This window comes from Arachis ipaensis, chromosome B2, assembly GCF_059453495.1.
Source record: "Arachis ipaensis isolate K30076 ecotype BB chromosome B2, ASM5945349v1, whole genome shotgun sequence".
Taxonomy (NCBI): domain Eukaryota; kingdom Viridiplantae; phylum Streptophyta; class Magnoliopsida; order Fabales; family Fabaceae; genus Arachis; species Arachis ipaensis.
The window spans coordinates 101,137,185-101,156,779 of record NC_142437.1 but is presented as its reverse complement, the minus strand read 5'-3'; the positions used below and the strand labels follow the sequence as shown (position 1 = coordinate 101,156,779).

The 19,595-nt window shown below is 37.3% G+C and overlaps 2 non-coding genes across 2 annotated transcripts; both read left to right on the top strand.

The window, feature by feature from the left end:
* The first annotated feature begins 9,921 nt into the window (after nucleotides 1-9,921).
* On the top strand, nucleotides 9,922-10,029 carry LOC148575027 (small nucleolar RNA R71). Its single transcript, XR_015905877.1, has one exon. It is a non-coding gene; the product is annotated as a small nucleolar RNA R71 (small nucleolar RNA).
* A 6,523-nt stretch (nucleotides 10,030-16,552) lies between these two features.
* LOC148575026 (small nucleolar RNA R71) lies at nucleotides 16,553-16,660 on the top strand. The gene has a single exon (XR_015905517.1). It is a non-coding gene; the product is annotated as a small nucleolar RNA R71 (small nucleolar RNA).
* Nucleotides 16,661-19,595: the final 2,935 nt, after the last annotated feature.

Genomic DNA, 19,595 nt, shown 5'->3' with positions numbered 1-19,595 from the left:
ATATTATCTCTAATTTTAAATTAGAATTAAAAACCAATTAACAAATTGATAATTAAGTAATATTTTTTAAGTAATTTTAAGGGATTAATTATATTTTAAATTTATACATAATACCATAATTTTATTAAAATTACTCTAATCTATTAACCCTAAATTCCCAAATCAAAAATTCTAATTCCCAAATTAAAAATCCTAACACTAATTTTACCCTAATCCTTACCCACACTCACTCACCGCCACTCACCCTTACCCTAAACCCTCCCAACCGCCACTCCTCCTTCCTAAGAAAACATAACACAACAACTTCAGCAAACAAAGGAAAGAAAAGAAAAGAAAAGAGAGGAAAACGGAAGAAAGGAAGGAGAAGAAGAGAAGGAGAGGGGGAAGGAGGTAAGGACGGCGCCGGCGGGCATCACTGCCGCTGCACTGTCATATCACACCCAGAGGAGAGAGGGCGCCATCAAGCAAGAGCCAAGGAGAGAGAGAGCGTTGCGCCTGCCATGAGCTCGTTGTCAGAGGAGTCGTCGTCGTGCCTAACCACCATCGTCGCCGTTCAAGCCGCCGAACTGCCGCACGATGGACCAGAGAAAGAAGATGTTGTCACCGCTGATGCTGAAACACCGATGCAACACCGCGTTGTCGTTGTCTTCAGATCTACCATCACTGACGTGCGAGGAAGAGGAGCTCGTCGTTGCCGCTTCTGCCGTCGTCAAAACCAAGCTCGTTGCCGTCACCACCTGCGAAGTCAAGGGGAAGCCGCTACTGCTGGAAGAGAAACCAGCCACGTCACCGCGCCTCTGTTGTCAGAAAACCGCGCTGCCTCGTCGAGTTTCACTGCCGGTAAAGGCGTTCTTCCCTCCAATTCCCATTTCCTTCAATTTTCGGGAATATTGTTATCATTGATTTCCGTTACAGCCTCATTGTTGCATCTCGGGTCATCGGAAATTCACCACCGAAGCTTCTGGTAGCCGCCATCACTAGAGGTAGCTGCCGGAGTTGCCATCTGATCAGTTTAGAGGTTGCTGCTGCTTCGATCCTTTGTTGCACTAAGTTTTCTTTCTTGAAAACCCTCACCGTTAGTATTTCATTATATATTATTAAGAATTTCGTGACATTGATATTTTAGGATTGAGTTATCAAGGTTGTACGTTGAAATAAAAGTTGTTTCTGTTGTTGCAGAAGTAAGCGGAGCTGTGGGTGCAGCCGCCGCCATTGCGGGCCGAGAGAAAAATTTCTTTGACGCATTTGGTTTATGGGTTTCGATTATTCGAGGAAAGAGCGCTTTTCTTAAACTTATTTTACTTTCAAAAGTTGTTACATGTCGATAATTATATGAAAAGTATATTTTTTATGATTTCGTACGTCTTATGGACTGAATTGAGTTGCTATAGATGATTGTAATTGTTTGTCTGGTGAAATTATTGACTGTTTGAAAAGGTTGTATATTTTGAGTTATTGATTTTGTTAAATTGGCGGTTGCCGAATTGGTTTTGTTGAGGTTTTGGAAATATTTTGTTATAAAAAATGAGTTGATTTTAGAAAAGATTTAATATCGGAATTAGTTTGGTTCGAAAGAGATTTAATATTGAAATTTGGATTGATAGTGAACCTAATTTGATATCGAAAATTGGTTTAAAAGAAATTGGAAAAGGATTTGATGTTTGGAAACAATTTGATTATTGAAAATGATTTTCTATTTGGAAATGATTGAGAAGGGTTTGAGGAATGTTTTGATGGGACCCGAGAAGGGTGGCAGAGTCCGAGATTTAGAAGGGATGCTGCCAAAATTTTTATAAAAATTGGAGGCTTCGATTGAAGTGAACTATTTAGAAAAGAAGGAATTGATGATGATAATGAATTAAAAGTATATGAGACTTGCAAAATTGAGACAAATTGTTGACCTTTTGTACGTAAGATATGAATGGACACTTTAACTCCTCGGGTTCCCTCATGGGCATGCATATATATATGAATTTGAACTTGGGATTTGTCTCCCCCATGGATGAGCTTGGAATTTTTTTCATGGATATTATTGAGCTTGGGGATACGCGTACAGAGGGACTGTCCAATGGTTAGCTACCAGGACATGTCAGGTTGGTTGTATAACTAATAGATGAGCTCATCAGCCATAGGACAGACATTCATCATATGCATTTGTATGATTTGTTTGAGTTTGAATTTGTTTTGGTTTGCCTAATTGCTTAACTGTTATTAACCGCTATCTAAGCTACTTGCTGTAGCTGTTCTTTAAATGTGTTTGCCTTGTATTTTGTTTGTACTTGTGATTGATTCCTATTTTGAGTTTGATGATGATTGATTTAATTTGGGCCGGAGGCCGAGTTTACTTGAATTGGGCCGGAGGCCGAGTTCATTTGATTTGGGCCAGAGGCCATGATTTGGTAAGTTTGATTAGGTTATCCCTGGATATGCTTTGAAATGATATGGTAAAGTAATTTATTTGGAATTCTTATAAGTATGGTGTAAATGTTAAGTTTGGATAAATAAATGTTGTGATATTTGAAAAGATTCATAAGACGAATGAAAATCACTGTTTTTAAATTATATTCTTTTTTTTATACGTGTCCTCTTATGACAATTCTGGAAATCCGAGGTGAAACCATGTAGTTGGGTTCTCACCCCCTAGAGCTTTACCTTTTCAGGAATCGGATGAAGGAGCATTATGAAGAGTTTTATTGTGTTTTGTTTATACGATGTTGTTTTAGTTAGATAGTTTTTCTTCCCTTGCCTTTGTTATTATAATTTTGTAAGAGGAATAGGAGTTGTATATTTTATATGTATATTATCTTTATAAGCTACTAATGCAATAAGTTTTGTATATATGTATATGCTTATTTATTTTTTAGTTGAAAAGTATTTCCTGTTTATTAAAAAGAAAACAGCGATATGCTTTCGAGTCAAAGGTTTCTATATTTTATTATTAAATATATGAAGTCGTCGTAATACTTCTCACTATCAGAGTGGTGCAGCCGGGAGCATGACATTCTGATAGTATGGGTGTTATAGAACTGAGTTTAGTTAGATTCGAACCTGGTCTTAATATCTCACAGGGTCTATTTTGACCCGACCCTAAATTGACTCGAAATAAACTAGGTTAAATTGGATCAATCCAATATAAAATTAGTTTATACAAAATATAAATTTTATATAAAAAATTAATAAAATTTGACTTTTAAAATTGAATTTAACAAATGTTACATTATATTTATAACAAAATAAATTATCTTAAAGCTAAAACGATACTATAAAATATAAAAAAATATTAATTAAAGCATAAAAATATATATTTTAATAACAAAACACGACTCCGGGCAATTTAGGTGATTTGAAGCATGATATGAACCCGATCCAAAAATAGTATCTGGTAAAAATAGCAAACCTAAACCCAACAAAATATATCTCTGGTCCGAGTCAAATTTTGGGCCAAGCCGGATCTTGAACACCCTTAATACTTAATATGAAGAGCTCGATTGCTTTCTCATTAAATCTATTATTTAGCTCTTTCAATTAAAATTTTATCACACTAGTAAAAACGTCAACATGATAATGGTGTTCAATAGTGACAATATCTTTTTTACGACGAGATCAATTTATGTCACTAAAAAAGTACTTGATTATTGTAGAAAAATTTTCTCCAAAAGTACTCCCAATTACCATCTCTTGATTGTTGAATCAATGACTTTGTGTTAGAAATCAGATTCATAGCATTTAATGTCATGGATTTTTTGTTGCAATGGTTGACAAAGTCAATTAGTGACTCCAATTATTTCTTTTATCATATGCAAAATGAAAATAAGATCAAATAATAATAAAGAGTTAAGAGCATAAATAACATTACCACGTTGAAAATATGTAGATCCGCTAGTAGTCAAATCTTTAAAAATTATAGTTGTTGCTCCGAACATATGCAAAAGTCTACAAATTAAGTTGAAGTGAGAGCTCTATCTAATATTTCCAGACCTTTTTAATGTGTCAATTTAATTAGTTTTTCTTCATGCTTCAATTTGATTAGTTGTAACTAAGTGGACAATTTTAGTTGCATAAGCAGATTGTAATTTATTTGCAAAAAGAACACACAACACTGACAATATTAGTCAAACTTTGAAAAAAATCCATGAATATTAACAACTTTTTTAGTCGTAGCAAGAGCTAACTGTAATTGATGAGCAACGTATTGAACAAAATATGCACAAGGGCACTCTTGAATAATTAAAGTTTGTAACCCCTTTGGTGCGCAGAAATTGTGATTACACTTTGATTCTGTAAAATTCATCGCTCTTTCTTTCCCTGGTAATGGCGCCAAACACATGATGCCAATACCATGGTTCACAACTTCGCACAACTAACCAGCAAGTGCACTGGGTCGTCCAAGTAATACCTTACGTGAGTAAGGGTCGAATCCCACGGAGATTGTTGGTATAAAGCAAGCTATGGTCACCTTGTAAATCTCAGTCAGGCAGATATAAAATAGTAATAAGGTTTTCGAAAATAATTAATAATATAGGGATAGAAATACTTATGTAAATCATTGGTGAGAATTTCAGATAAGCGAATAGAGATGCTTTCGTTCCTCTGAACCCTTGCTTTCCTGCTGCCTTCATCCAATCAGTCTTACTCCTTTCCATGGCTGGCTTTATGTAATGCATCACCATTGTCAATGGCTACTTTCGGTCTTCTCTCGGGAAAATGATCCAAATGCCCTGTCACGGCACGGCTAATCGTCTGGAGGCATCACCCTTGTCAATGGTTACATCCTATCCTCTCAGTGAAAATGGTCAACGCACCCTGTCACGGCACGACTATTCATCTGTCGGTTCTCGATCATACTGGAATAGGATTTACTATCCTTTTGCGTCTGTCACTACGCCCAGCAATCGCGAGTTTGAAGCTCGTCACAGTCATTCAATCATTGAATCATACTCGGAATACCACAGACAAGGTTTAGACCTTCCGGATTCTCTTGAATGCCGCCATCATTCTAGCTTACACCACGAAGATTCCGATTAAGAGATCTAAGAGATACTCATTCAATCTAATGTAGAACGGAAGTGGTTGTCAGGCACGCGTCCATAGGGAATGATGATGATTGTCACGTTCATCACATTCAGGTTGAAGTGCGAATGAATATCTTAGAAGCGAAATAAGATGAATTGAATAGAAAACAGTAGTACTTTGCATTAATCTTTGAGGAACAGCAGAGCTCCACACCTTAATCTATGGAGTGTAGAAACTCTACCGTTGAAAATACATAAGTGATAATGGAGTTCATTGGTCTCGGCCCCAGAGGGGAACCGGAGTAACCAAGACTCTGAATACAATGATAAAAAGTTCTATTTATAATAAACTAGTCACTAGGGTTTACAGAAGTAAGTAATTGATGCATAAATCCACTTCCAGGACCCACTTGGTGTGTGCTTGGGCTGAGCTTGAGTGTTACACGTGTAGAGGTCATTCCTGGAGTTGAACGCCAGTTTTGGTGCCAGTTTGGGCGTTGAACTCCACTTTGCAACTTGTTTCTGGCGCTGGACGCCAGAATTGGGCAGAGAGCTGGCGTTGAACGCCAGTTTGCGTCATCTAAACTCGGGCAAAGTATAGACTATTATATATTGCGGGAAAGCTCTGGATGTCTACTTTCCAACGCAATTGGAAGCATGCCATTTCGAGTTCTGTAGCTCCAGAAAATCCACTTTGAGTGCAGGGAGGTCAGAATCCAACAGCATCAGCAGTCCTTCTTCAACCTCTGAATCTGATTTTTGCTCAAGTCCCTCAATTTCAGCCAGAAAATACCTGAAATCACAGAAAAACATACAAACTCATAATAAAGTCCAGAAATGTGAATTTAACATAAAAACTAATGAAAATATCCCTAAAAGTAACTAGATCCTACTAAAAACATACTAAAAACAATGTCAAAAAGCGTATAAATTATCCGCTCATCACAACACCAAACTTAAATTGTTGCTTGTCCCCAAGCAACTGAAAATCAAATAGGATAAAAAGAAGAGAATATACTATAAATTCAAAACTATCAATGAAACATAGCTCTAATCAGATGAGCGGGACTTGTAGCTTTTTGCCTCTTGAATTGTTTTGGCATCTCACTTTATCCATTGAGGTTCAGAATGATTGGCATCTATAGGAACTCAGAGTTCAGATAGTGTTATTGATTCTCCTAGTTCAGTATGATGATTCTTGAACACAGCTTCTTTATGAGTCTTGGCCGTGGCCCTAAGCACTTTGTTTTCCAGTATTACCACCGGATACATAAATGCCACAGACACATAATTGGGTGAACCTTTTCAGATTGTGACTCAGCTTTGCTAAAGTCCCCAATTAGAGGTGTCCAGGGTTCTTAAGCACACTCTTCTTTTGCTTTGGACCTTGACTTTAACCGCTCAGTCTCAAGTTTTCACTTGACACCTACACGCCACAAGCACATGGTTAGGGACAGCTTGGTTTAGCCGCTTAGACCAGGATTTTATTCCTTTAGGCCCTCCTATCCACTGATGCTCAAAGCCTTGGGATCCTTTTTATTTGCCCTTGCCTTTTGGTTTTAAGGGTTATTGGCTTTTTTCTGCTTGCTTTTTCTTTTTCTTTCTATTTTTTTTCGCCTATTTTTTTTTTCTGCAAGCTTTGTTCTTTGCTGCTTTTTCTTGCTTCAAGAATCATTTTTATGATTTTTTAGATTATCAAATAACATGTCGCCTTGTCATCATTCTTTCAAGAGCCAACATATTTAACATTCTTAAACAACAACTTCAAAAGACATATACACTGTTCAAGCATACATTCAGAGAACAAGAAGCATTGTCACCACATCAATATAATTAAGCTAATTTCAAGGATAAATTCGTAACTCATGTACTTCTTGTTCTTTTGAATTAAAACATTTTTCAATTAAGAGAGATGATGGATTCATAGGACATTCATAACTTTAAGACATAGTTACTAACTATTAATGATCATGTAATGAAGACACAAACATAGATAAGCACATAACATAGAAAACGAAAAACAGAAGAAATAAGAACAAGGAATGAATCCACCTTAGTGATGGTGGCGTTTCCTTCTTGAGGAACCAATGATGTCCTTGAGCTCTTCTATGTCTCTTCCTTGTCTTTGTTGCTCCTCCTTCATTGCTTTTTGATCTTCTCTTATTTCATGAAGGATGATGGAGTGCTCTTGATGTTCCACCCTTAATTGTCCCATGTTGGAACTTAATTCTCCTAGGGAGGTGTTGATTTGCTCCCAAAAATTCTGTGGAGGACAGTGCATCCCTTGAGGTATCTCAGGAGTTTCTTGATGATGAGCTTCTTCATGTGCCTGTTGAGATCCATGAATGTGCTCTCTTGTTTGCTCCATCCTTTTCTTAGTGATGGGCTTGTGAGATGAATCTTTCCATCTCCCATGGCTCAGAGGTGGAAGCAATTGCCTTCCCTTTTCTCTTTCTTGAGGTTTCTCTGGCCTTAGGTGCCATTAATGGTTATGGAAAAACAAAAAAGCTATGCTTTTACCACACCAAACTTAGAATGTTGCTCGCCCTCGAGCAAAAGAAGAAAGAATAGAAGAAGAAGAAGAAGATACGGAGGAGATGGAGGGATGTGTGTATTCGGCCATATGGGAGGGATTGGGTGGGAAAGAGATATTGAGATTTGAAGGTAGGTGGGTGTATGGGTGTGAGTGGTAAATGGAAAACAGAAGGGATGATCATGAATAGAGAGAGAGAGGGTGAGGTAGGTAGGGATCCTGTGGGGTCCACAGATCCTGAGGTGTTCAAGGATTTACACTCTTGCACCAAATTAGGCATGCAAAATGCCCTTGCACACAACTCTGGGCGTTCAGCGCCAGGTTGGTGCCCATTTTGGGCGTTCAACGCCCATTTGTTGCCCATTTCTGGCGTTGAACGCCAGAACCATGCTTGTTCAGGGCGTTCAGCGCCAGCTCCTCTCCAGGGTGCAATTCTGGCGTTCAGCGCCCAGATGATGCCCATTTTGGGCGTTCAGCGCCAGAACCATGCTCTGTTCTGGCGTTGAACGCCAGGCAGATGCTTCCTCCAGGGTGTGATTTTTCTTCTGCTGTTTTTGATTCCGTTTTCAGTTTTTATATTTATTTTGTGACTCCTCATGATCATGAACCTATAAAGACATATAACTAAGAAAAATATAGTTAGATAAATAGAAATTGGGTTGCCTCCCAACAAGTGCTTCTTTAATGTCAATAGCTTGATAGTGGGCTCTCATGGAGCCTCACAGATGTTCAGAGCATTGTTGAGACTCCCCCAACACCAAACTTAGAGTTTGGATATGGGAGTTCAACACCAAACTTAGAGTTTGGTTGTGGCCTCCAAACACCAAACTTAGAGTCTGACTGTGGGGGCTTTGGTTGACTCTGCTTTGAGAGAAGCTTTTTCTGCTTCCTCTCCATGGATGCAGAGAGAGATCCTTGAGTTGTAAACACAAGGTTGTCCTTATTTAATTGAAGGATCAATTCTCCTCTGTCCACATCAATCACAGCTCTTGCTGTGGCTAGGAAAGGTCTTCCTAGGATGATGGATTCATCCTCTTCCTTTCCAGTATCCAGGACTATGAAATCAGCAGGGATGTAAAGGCCTTCAACCTTTACTAATACGTCCTCTACTTGTCCATAAGCCTGTTTTCTTGAATTATCTGCCATCTCTAATAAGATTCTAGCAGCTTACACCCCATAGATTCCCAGTTTCTCTATTACAGAGAGGGGCATGAGGTTTATTCCTGAACCAAGGTCACACAGAGCCTTAAAGATCATGGTGCCTATGGTACAAGGTATTATGAACTTTCCAGGATCCTGTCTCTTCTGAGGTAATGTCAGTTGATCCAGATCACTTAGTTCATTGGTGAACAAGGGAGGTTCATCTTCCCAAGTTTCAATACCAAATAATTTGGCATTCAGCTTCATGATTGCACCAAGAAACTTGGCAGTTTGCTCTTCAGTAATATCCTCATTCTCTTCAGAAGAGGAATACTCATCAGAGCTCATAAAGGACATAAGGAGGTTCAATGGAATCTCTATGGTCTCTAGATGAGCCTCAGATTCCTTTGGTTCCTCAGAGGGAAACTCCTTATTGATCACTGGACGTCCCAGGAGGTCTTCCTCCTTGGGATTCACGTCCTCTCCTTCCCTTACAGGTTCGTCCATGGTGCTTATGTCAATGGCCTTGCACTCTCCTTTTGGATTCTCTTCTGTATTGCTTGGGAGAGTACTAGGAGGGATTTCAGTGATCCTTTTACTCAGCTGGCCCACTTGTGCTTCCAAATTTCTAATGGAAGACCTTGTTTCATTCATGAAACTCACAGTGGCCTTAGATAGATCAGAGACTAAATTTGCTAAGCTAGATAGATTCTGCTCAGAATTCTCTGTCTGTTGCTGAGTGGATGATGGAAAAGGCTTGCTATTGCTAAACCTGTTTCATCCACCATTATTAAAGCCTTGTTGAGGCTTTTGATCCTTCCATGAGAAATTTGGATGATTTCTCCATGATGAGTTATAGGTGTTTCCATAAGGTTCACCTAAGTAATTCACCTCTGCTATTGCAGGGTTCTCAGGATCATAAGCTTCTTCTTCAGAAGATGCCTCTTGAGTACTGTTGGATGCAGCTTGTATTCCATTCAGACTCTGGGAAATCATATTGACTTGCTGAGTCAATATTTTATTCTGAGCCAATATGGCATTCAGGGGCGTTTCATTACTCACAGGATTCCTCTCAGAAGTGTACATAAACTAGTTATTAGCAACCATGTCAATGAGTTCTTGAGCTTCTGCAGGCGTTTTCTTTAGGTGAATGGATCCACCTGTAGAAGTATCCAATGACATCTTTGATAGCTCAGATAAACCATCATAGAATATATCCAGGATGGTCCATTCTGAAAGCATATCAGAAGGACACTTTTTGGTCAGCTGCTTGTATCTTTTCCAAGCTTCATAGAGGGATTCACCTTCTTTCTGTCTGAAGGTTTGAACATCAGCTCTAAGCTTGCTCAGCTTTTGAGGAGGAAAGAACTTGGCTAAGAAAGCCGTGACCAGCTTATCCCAAGAGTTCAGGCTATCTCTGGGTTGAGAGTCCAACCATATTCTAGCTCTGTCTCTTACAGCAAAAGGGAAAAGCATGAGCCTGTAGACTTCAGGATCTACTCCATTAGTCTTAACAGTATCACATATCTGCAAGAATTCAGTTAAGAACTGAAAAGGATCTTCAGATGGAAGTCCATGAAACTTGCAGTTCTGCTGCATCAGAGAAACTAGCTGAGGTTTCAGCTCAAAGTTGTTTGCTCCAATGGCAGGAATGGAGATGCTTCTTCCATGTAAATTGGAATTAGGTGCAGTAAAGTCACCAAGCATCCTCCTTGCATTATTATTATTATTTTCGGCTGCCATCTCCTCTTCCTGTTCAAAAATTTCTGAAAGGTTATCTCTGGATTGTTGTAATTTAGCTTCTCTTTTGTTTCCTTTTCAGAGTCCTTTCAGGTTTTGGATCTGCTTCAACAAGAATATTCTTGTCCTTGCTCCTGCTCATATGACAAAGAAGAGGGCACAGAAATAATAATAATAATAATAATAATAATAATAATAATAATAATAATAATAATAATAATAATAATAATAATAATAGGGATCCTTTATACCACAGTATAGAGGTCCTTGTGTTAGTAGAAGAAAAGAAGAAGAAAATCTGAACTCAGAGAGAGAGAGGGTTCGGATTTTTGGTGATGTGAGGAAGAGATGTTAGTAGATAAATAAATAATAGAATAAGATGGGAGAGGGAGAATTTTCGAAAATCATATTTTAAAAAGAGTTAGTGATTTTCGAAAATGGTTTTTGAAAAATGTTAGTAATTTTCGAATTTTTTTTTTAAAATCAAAGATTAAAATAATTAGTTCATTAAAAAGAAATTTTGAAAAAGAGGGAAGATATTTTCGAAAATGAGAGAGAGAGAGAGTTAGTTAGGTGATTTTGAAAAAGATAAGAAACAAACAAAAAGTTAGTTAGTTAGTTAAAACAAATTTTGAAAAGATAAGAAGATAAGAAGTTAGAAAGGATATTTTAAATCAAATTTTTGAAAAAGGTAAGATAAGAAGATATTTTTGAAAAGATATGATTTGAAATTAGTTTTGAAAAATATTTTATTTTTAAAATCACAATTAATGACTTGATTCATAAGAAATCACAAGATATGATTCTATAACTTAAAGTTTGAATCTTTCTTAACAAGCAAGTAACAAACTTGAAATTTTTTGAATCAAAACATTAATTGGTGATGTTATTTTCGAAAATCATGTGATAAAGATAAGGAAAATATTTTTGAAAAAGATTTTTGAAATTTTCGAAAATAACTAAGAAAAATGAAAAAGATTTGATTTTTGAAAAAGATTTTGAAGAAGATAAGATTTTAAATTGAAAATTTGATTTGACTCATAAAAACAACTAGATTTTAAAAATTTTTGAAAAAGTCAAATCTAATTTTCAAAATTTATGAGAAGAAAAAGGGAAAGATATTTTTTTGATTTTTGAATTTTTATGATGAGAGAGAAAAACAAGAAAAATGATGCAATGCATGAAAGTTATGGATCAAAACAATGAATGCATGCAAGAATGCTATGAATGTCAAGATGAACACCAAGAACACTATGAAGATCATGATGAACATCAAGAACATATTTTTGAAAAATTTTTAATGCAAAGAAAACATGCAAGACACCAAACTTAGAATTCTTTAATGCTTAGACACTAAGAATTCCAGAATGCATATGAAAAACAAGAAAAGACACAAAACATGCAAATGTAAAGATCAAACAAGACTTCCCAAGAACAACTTGAAGATCATGAAGAACACTATGAATGCATGAGAATTTCGAAAAATGCAAGATGCACATGCAATTGACACCAAACTTATAACATGACTCAAGACTCAAACAAGAACACAAAAAATATTTTTGGTTTTTATGATTTTCTAAATTTTTTTGTATTTTTTTCGAAAATTATTTGAAAAAACAAAAATAAGGATTCCAAAATTTTTAATATGAATTCCAGGAATCTTATGCTCTTTAGTCTAAAGCTCCAATCAAAGGGTCAAGCATGGCTTAATAGCCAACCAAGCATTAGTATGCCATTACATGCATTGAAGTGATTAGTTGAAGACCAATCCCAAAGCAGTTTGGGTATGGCTTTACAGCCAGATAGGATTCAACATGTTTCATGAAACACTAGAATTCATTCTTAAAAATTCTGAAGAAAAATATATTTTTGAAAACATTTATTTTTAAAATTTTTTTCGAAAATTTATTTGAAGAAAAACGAAAACAAAGAAAAATTTTTGAAAATAAAATAAAAAGAAAATTACCTAATCTGAGCAACAAGATGAACCGTCAGTTGTCCAAACTCGAACAATCCCCGGCAACGGTGCCAAAAACTTGGTGCGCAGAAATTGTGATTACACTTTGATTATGTAAAATTCATCACTCTTTCTTTCCCTGGTAATGGCGCCAAACACATGATGCCAATACCATGGTTCACAACTTCGCACAACTAACCAGCAAGTGCACTGGGTCGTCCAAGTAATACCTTACGTGAGTAAGGGTCGAATCCCACGGAGATTGTTGGTATGAAGCAAGCTATGGTCACCTTGTAAATCTCAGTCAGGCGGATATAAAATAGTAATAGGGTTTTCAAATATAATTAATAATATAGGGATAGAAATACTTATGTAAATCATTGGTGAGAATTTCAGATAAGCGAATAGAGATGCTTTCGTTTCTCTGAACCCTTGCTTTCCTGCTGCCTTCATCCAATCAGTCTTACTCCTTTCCATGGCTGGCTTTATGTAATGCATCACCATTGTCAATGGCTACTTTCGGTCTTCTCTCGGGAAAATGATCCAAATGCCCTGTCACGGCACGGCTAATCGTCTGGAGGCATCACCCTTGTCAATGGTTACATCATATCCTCTCAGTGAAAATGGTCAACGCACCCTGTCACGGCACGGCTATTAATCTGTCGGTTCTCGATCATACTGGAATAGAATTTACTATCCTTTTGCGTCTGTCACTACGCCCAGCAATCACGAGTTTGAAGCTCGTCACAGTCATTCAATCATTGAATCCTACTCGGAATACCACAGACAAGGTTTAGACCTTCCGGATTCTCTTGAATGCCTCCATCATTCTAGCTTACACCACGAAGATTCCGATTAAGAGATCTAAGAGATACTCATTCAATTTAATGTAGAACGAAAGTGGTTGTCAGGCACGCGTCCATAGGGAATGATGATGATTGTCACGTTCATCACATTCAGGTTGAAGTGCGAATGAATATCTTAGAAGCGAAATAAGATGAATTGAATAGAAAACAGTAGTACTTTGCATTAATCTTTGAGGAACAGCAGAGCTCCACACCTTAATCTATGGAGTGTAGAAACTCTACCGTTGAAAATACATAAGTGATAATGGAGTTCATTGGTCTCGGCCCCAGAGGGGAACCGGAGTAACCAAGACTCTGAATACAATGATAAAAAGTTCTATTTATAATAAACTAGTCACTAGGGTTTACAAAAGTAAGTAATTGATGCATAAATCCACTTCCGGGGCCCACTTGGTGTGTGCTTGGGCTGAGCTTGAGTGTTACACGTGTAGAGGTCATTCCTGGAGTTGAACGCCAGTTTTGGTGCCAGTTTGGGCGTTGAACTCCACTTTGCAACTTGTTTCTGGCGCTGGACGCCAGAATTGGGCAGAGAGCTGGCGTTGAACGCCAGTTTGCATCGTCTAAACTCGCGCACAGTATGGACTATTATATATTGATGGAAAGCCCTGGATGTCTACTTTCCAACGCAATTGGAAGCACGTCATTTCGAGTTCTGTAGCTCCAGAAAATCCACTTTGAGTGCAGGGAGGTCAGAATCCAACAGCATCAGCAGTCCTTCTTCAACCTCTGAATCTGATTTTTGCTCAAGTCCCTCAATTTCAGCCAGAAAATACCTGAAATCACAGAAAAACACACAAACTTATAGTAAAGTCGAGAAATGTGAATTTAACATAAAAACTAATGAAAACATCCCTAAAAGTAACTAGATCCTACTAAAAACATACTAAAAACAATGTCAAAAAGCGTATAAATTATCCGCTCATCAGTAGGTTTGTGGGGAAGAGTGGATGGATGTGAGTGGTGAAGAGGTGATGGGGAAGAGAGATTGAGGTGATTGGTGAAGGGTTTTTGGGGAAGAGTGTTTATGGGATTGTGTGAAAGAGAGTGGTGAGGGATGAGAAGAAGTGAGTGGAGGTAGGTGGGGATCCTGTGGGGTCCACAGATCCTGAGGTGTTCAAGGATTTACACCCTTTAACCAAATTAGGCATGCAAAATGCTTTTGCACGCAACTCTGGGCGTTCAGCGCCAGGTTGGTGCCCATTTTGGGCGTTCAACGCCCATTTACTGGCCATTTCTGGCGTTGAACGCCAGAACCATGCTTGTTCTGGGAGTTCAGTGCCAGCTTTTCTCCACGGTGCCATTCTGGCGTTCAGCGCCCAGATGATGCCCATTTTGGGCGTTCAGCGCCCAGACACTGCCCATTTTGGGCGTTCAGCGCCAGAACCATGCTCTGTTCTGGCGTTGAACGCCAGACAGATGCTTCCTCCAGGGTGTGATTTTTCTTCTGTTGTTTTTTATTCCGTTTTCAATTTTTATATTTATTTTGTGACTCCACATGATCATGAACCTATAAAGACATATAACTAAGAAAAATATAGTTAGATAAATAAAAATTGGGCTGCCTCCCAACAAGCGCTTCTTTAATGTCAATAGCTTGACAGTGGGCTCTCATGGAGCCTCACAGATGTTCAGAGCATTATTGAGACTCCCCCAACACCAAACTTAGAGTTTGGATATGGGAGTTCAACACCAAACTTAGAGTTTGGTTGTGGCCTCCCAACACCAAACTTAGAGTCTGACTGTGGGGGCTTTGGTTGACTCTGCTTTGAGAGAAGCTTTTTCTGCTTCCTCTCCATGGATGCAGAGAGAGATCCTTGAGTAGTAAACACAAGGTTGTCCTTATTTAATTGAAGGATCAATTCTCCTCTGTCCACATCAATCACAGCTCTTGCTGTGGCTAGGAAAGGTCTTCCTAGGATGATGGATTCATCCTCTTTCTTTCCAGTATCCAGGACTATGAAATCAGCAGGGATGTAAAGGCCTTCAACCTTTACTAATACGTCCTCTACTTATCCATAAGCCTGTTTTCTTGAATTATCTGACATCTCTAATGAGATTCTAGCAGCTTGCACCCCATAGATTCCCAGTTTCTCTATTACAGAGAGGGGCATGAGGTTTATCCCTGAACCAAGGTCACACAGAGCCTTAAAGATCATGGTGCCTATGGTACAAGGTATTATGAACTTTCCAGGATCCTGTCTCTTCTGAGGCAATGTCAGTTGATCCAGATCACTTAGTTCATTGGTGAACAAGGGAGGTTCATCTTCCCAAGCCTCAATACCAAATAATTTGGCATTCAGCTTCATGATTGCACCAAGAAACTTGGCAGTTTGCTCTTCAGTAACATCCTCATTTTCTTCAGAAGAGGAATACTCATCAGAGCTCATGAATGGCATAAGGAGGTTCAATGGAATCTCTATGGTCTCTAGATGAGTCTCAGATTCCTTTGGTTCCTCAGAGGGAAACTCCTTATTGATCACTGGACGTCCCAGGAGGTCTTCCCCCTTGGGATTCATGTCCTCTCCTTCCCTTACAGGTTCGGCCATGGTGCTTATGTCAATGGCCTTGCACTCTCCTTTTGGATTCTCTTCTGTATTGCTTGGGAGAGTACTAGGAGGGATTTCAGTGATCCTTTTACTCAGCTGGCCCACTTGTGCTTCCAAATTTCTAATGGAAGACCTTGTTTCATTCATGAAACTTACAGTGGCCTTGGATAGATCAGAGACTAAGTTTGCTAAGCTAGATGGATTCTGCTCAGAATTCTCTGTCTGTTGCTGAGTGGATGATGGAAAAGGCTTGCTATTGCTAAACCTGTTTCTTCCACCATTATTAAAGCCTTGTTGAGGCCTTTGATCCTTCCATGAGAAATTTGGATGATTTCTCCATGATGAGTTATAGGTGTTTCCATAAGGTTCACCTAAGTAATTCACTTCTGCTATTGCAGGGTTTTCAGGATCATAAGCTTCTTCTGCATAAGAAGCCTCTTGAGTACTGTTGGATGCAGCTTGCATTCCATTCAGACTCTGAGAATCATATTGACTTGCTGAGTCAATATTTTGTTCTGAGCCAATATGGCATTCAGAGTATCAACTTCAAGAACTCCCTTCTTCATAGGCGTCCCATTACTCACAGGATTCCTCTCAGAAGTGTACATGAACTGGTTATTAGCAATTATGTCAATGAGTTCTTGAGCTTCTGCAGGCGTTTTCTTTAGGTGAATGGATCCACCTGCAAAAGTATCCAATGACATCTTTGATAACTCAGATAAACCATCATAGAATATATCCAGGATGGTCCATTCTGAAAGCATGTCAGAAGGACACTTTTTGGTCAACTGTTTGTATCTTTCCCAAGCTTCATAGAGGGATTCACCATCTTTTTGTTTGAAGGTTTGAACATCCACTCTAAGCTTGCTCAGCTTTTGAGGAGGAAAGAACTTGGCTAAGAAAGTCGTGACCAGCTTATCCCAAGAGTTCAGGCTGTCTCTGGGTTGAGAGTCCAACCAGATTCTAGCTCTGTCTCTTATAGCAAATGGGAAAAGCATGAGCCTGTAGACTTCAGAATCTACTCTATTAGTCTTAACAGTATCACAGATCTGCAAGAATTCAGTTAAGAACTGAAAAGGATCTTCAGATGGAAGTCCATGAAACTTGCAGTTCTGCTGCATCAGAGAAACTAGCTGAGGTTTCAGCTCAAAATTGTTTGCTCCAATGGTAGGAATGGAGATGCTTCTTCCATGTAAATTGGAATTAGGTGCAGTAAAGCCACCAAGCATTCTCCTTGCATTATTATTATTTTCGACTGCCATCTCCTCTTCCTATTCTAAAATTTCTGACAGGTGCTTGCTGGTTTGTTGTAATTCAGCTTCTCTCAGTTTTCTCTTCAGAGTCCTTTCAGGTTCAGGATCTGCTTCAACCAGAATATTCTTGTCCTTGCTCCTGCTCATATGACAAAGAAGAGGGCACAGAAAAATAATAATAATAATAATAATAATAATAATAGGGATCCTTTATACCACAGTATAGAGATCCCCTTAGGTGAGTGGAAGAAAAGAATGGATAATCCAAACACAAAGGTGATGATAGGAGCAGAGATGTGAGATGAAAAGAAGTGTTAGTAGATGAATAAATAAAATAGAAGGAGATGAGAGAGAAGGAGAATTTTCGAAAATTAATTTTTTTGAAAAAGAGTTAGTGATTTTCAAAAATAGTTTTTGAAAAAGGTTAGTAATTTTCGAAAATTAAAAATAAAAAAATAAAATAATTAGTAAAAAAAAGAAATTTTTGAAAAAAAGAGGGAGATCTTTTCGAAAATTGGACAGAGAGAGTTAGTTAGGTGGTTTTGAAAAAGATAAGAAACAAACAAAAAGTTAGTTAGTTAGTTGAAACAAATTTGAAAATCAATTTTGAAAAGATAAGAAGATAAGAAGTTAGAAAAGATATTTTTAAAATCAAATTTTTGAAAAAGATATGATTTTGAAAAAGATAAGATAAAAAGATATTTTTGAAAAGATATGATTGAAATTAGTTTTGAAAAAGATTTGATTTTTAAAATCACAATTAATGACTTGATTCACAAGAAATCACAAAATATGATTCTAGAACTCAAAGTTTGAATCTTTCTTAACAAGTAAGTAACAAACTTGAAATTTTTGAATCAAAAAATTAATTGTTATTGTTATTTTCGAAAATTATGTGATAAAGATAAGAAAAAGATTTTTGAAAAATATTTTTAAAATTTTTGAAAATAACTAAGAAAAATGAAAAAGATTTGATTTTTGAAAAAGATTTTGAGAAACATAAGATTTTCAAATTGAAAATTTGATTTGACTCATAAGAAACAACTTGATTTTAAAAAATTTTGAAAAAGTCAATTCAAATTTTCGAATTTGATGAGGAGAAAAAGGGAAAGATATATTTTTTGATTTTTTGAATTTTTATGAAAAACATGAAAATGATGCAATGCATGAAAATTTTGGATCAAAACAATGAATGCATGCAAGAATGCTATGAATGTCAAGATGAACACCAAGAACACTTTGAAGGTCATGACGAACATCAAGAACACATTTTTGAAAAATTTTTATATGCAAAGAAAATATGTAAGACACCAAACTTAGAAATCTTTCATGTGTAGACTCTAACAAACGAAAAATGCATATGAAAAACACCATACAACACAAAACAAGAAAACATCAAGATCAAACAAGAAGACTTACCAAGAACAACTTGAAGATCATGAAGAACACTATGAATGCATGAATTTTCGAAAAAATGCAAGATGCATATGCAATTGACACCACACTTATAACTTGACACATGACTCAAACAAGAAACAGAAAAATATTTTTGATTTTTATGATTTTCTAATTTTTTTGTATTTTCTTTTAATTTTCGAAAATTAATGTGAAAAAGAGAAATAAGGATTCCAAAATTTTTAATATGAATTCCAGGAATCTTGCCATGTTAGTCTAAAGCTTCAGTCCAGGAATTAGACATGGCTCACTAGCCAGCCAAGCTTTCAATGAAAGCTCCAGTCCAAAACACTAGACATGGCCAATGGCCAACCAAGCTTCAGCAGATATGGATACTTTTCATGTATAGAGCAACTAAGTGTGTGAGAATCTCTTCTTTTGTGATGGTAAGCTGAAACCCCAGTCCAAAAGATTAGACATGGCTTACAGCCAGCCAGGATTCAACAAATCATCATGAAACACTAGAATTCATTCTTAAAAATTCCGAAGAAAAATATATTTTTGAAAAGATTTTTATATTTTTTTTCGAAAACAGATGAGAAATTTTTGAAAGATTTTTGAAAAATTTTTGAAAACAAAATAAAAAGAAAATTACCTAACCTGAGCAACAAGATGAACTGTCAGTTGTCCAAACTCGAACAATCCCCGGCAACGACGCCAAAAACTTGGTGCGCAGAAATTGTGATTACACTTTGATTCTGTAAAATTCATCGCTCTTTCTTTCCCTGGTAATGGCGCCAAACACATGATGCCAATACCATGGTTCACAACTTCGCACAACTAACCAGCAAGTGCACTGGGTCGTCCAAGTAATACCTTACGTGAGTAAGGGTCGAATCCCACGGAGATTGTTAGTATGAAGCAAGCTATGGTCACCTTGTAAATCTCAGTCAGGCAGATATAAAATAGTAATGGGGTTTTCGAAAATAATTAATAAAATAGGGATAGAAATACTTATGTAAATCATTGGTGAGAATTTCAGATAAGCGAATAGAGATGCTTTCGTTCCTCTGAACCTTTGCTTTCCTGCTGCCTTCATCCAATCAGTCTTACTCCTTTCTATGGCTGGCTTTATGTGATACATCACCATTGT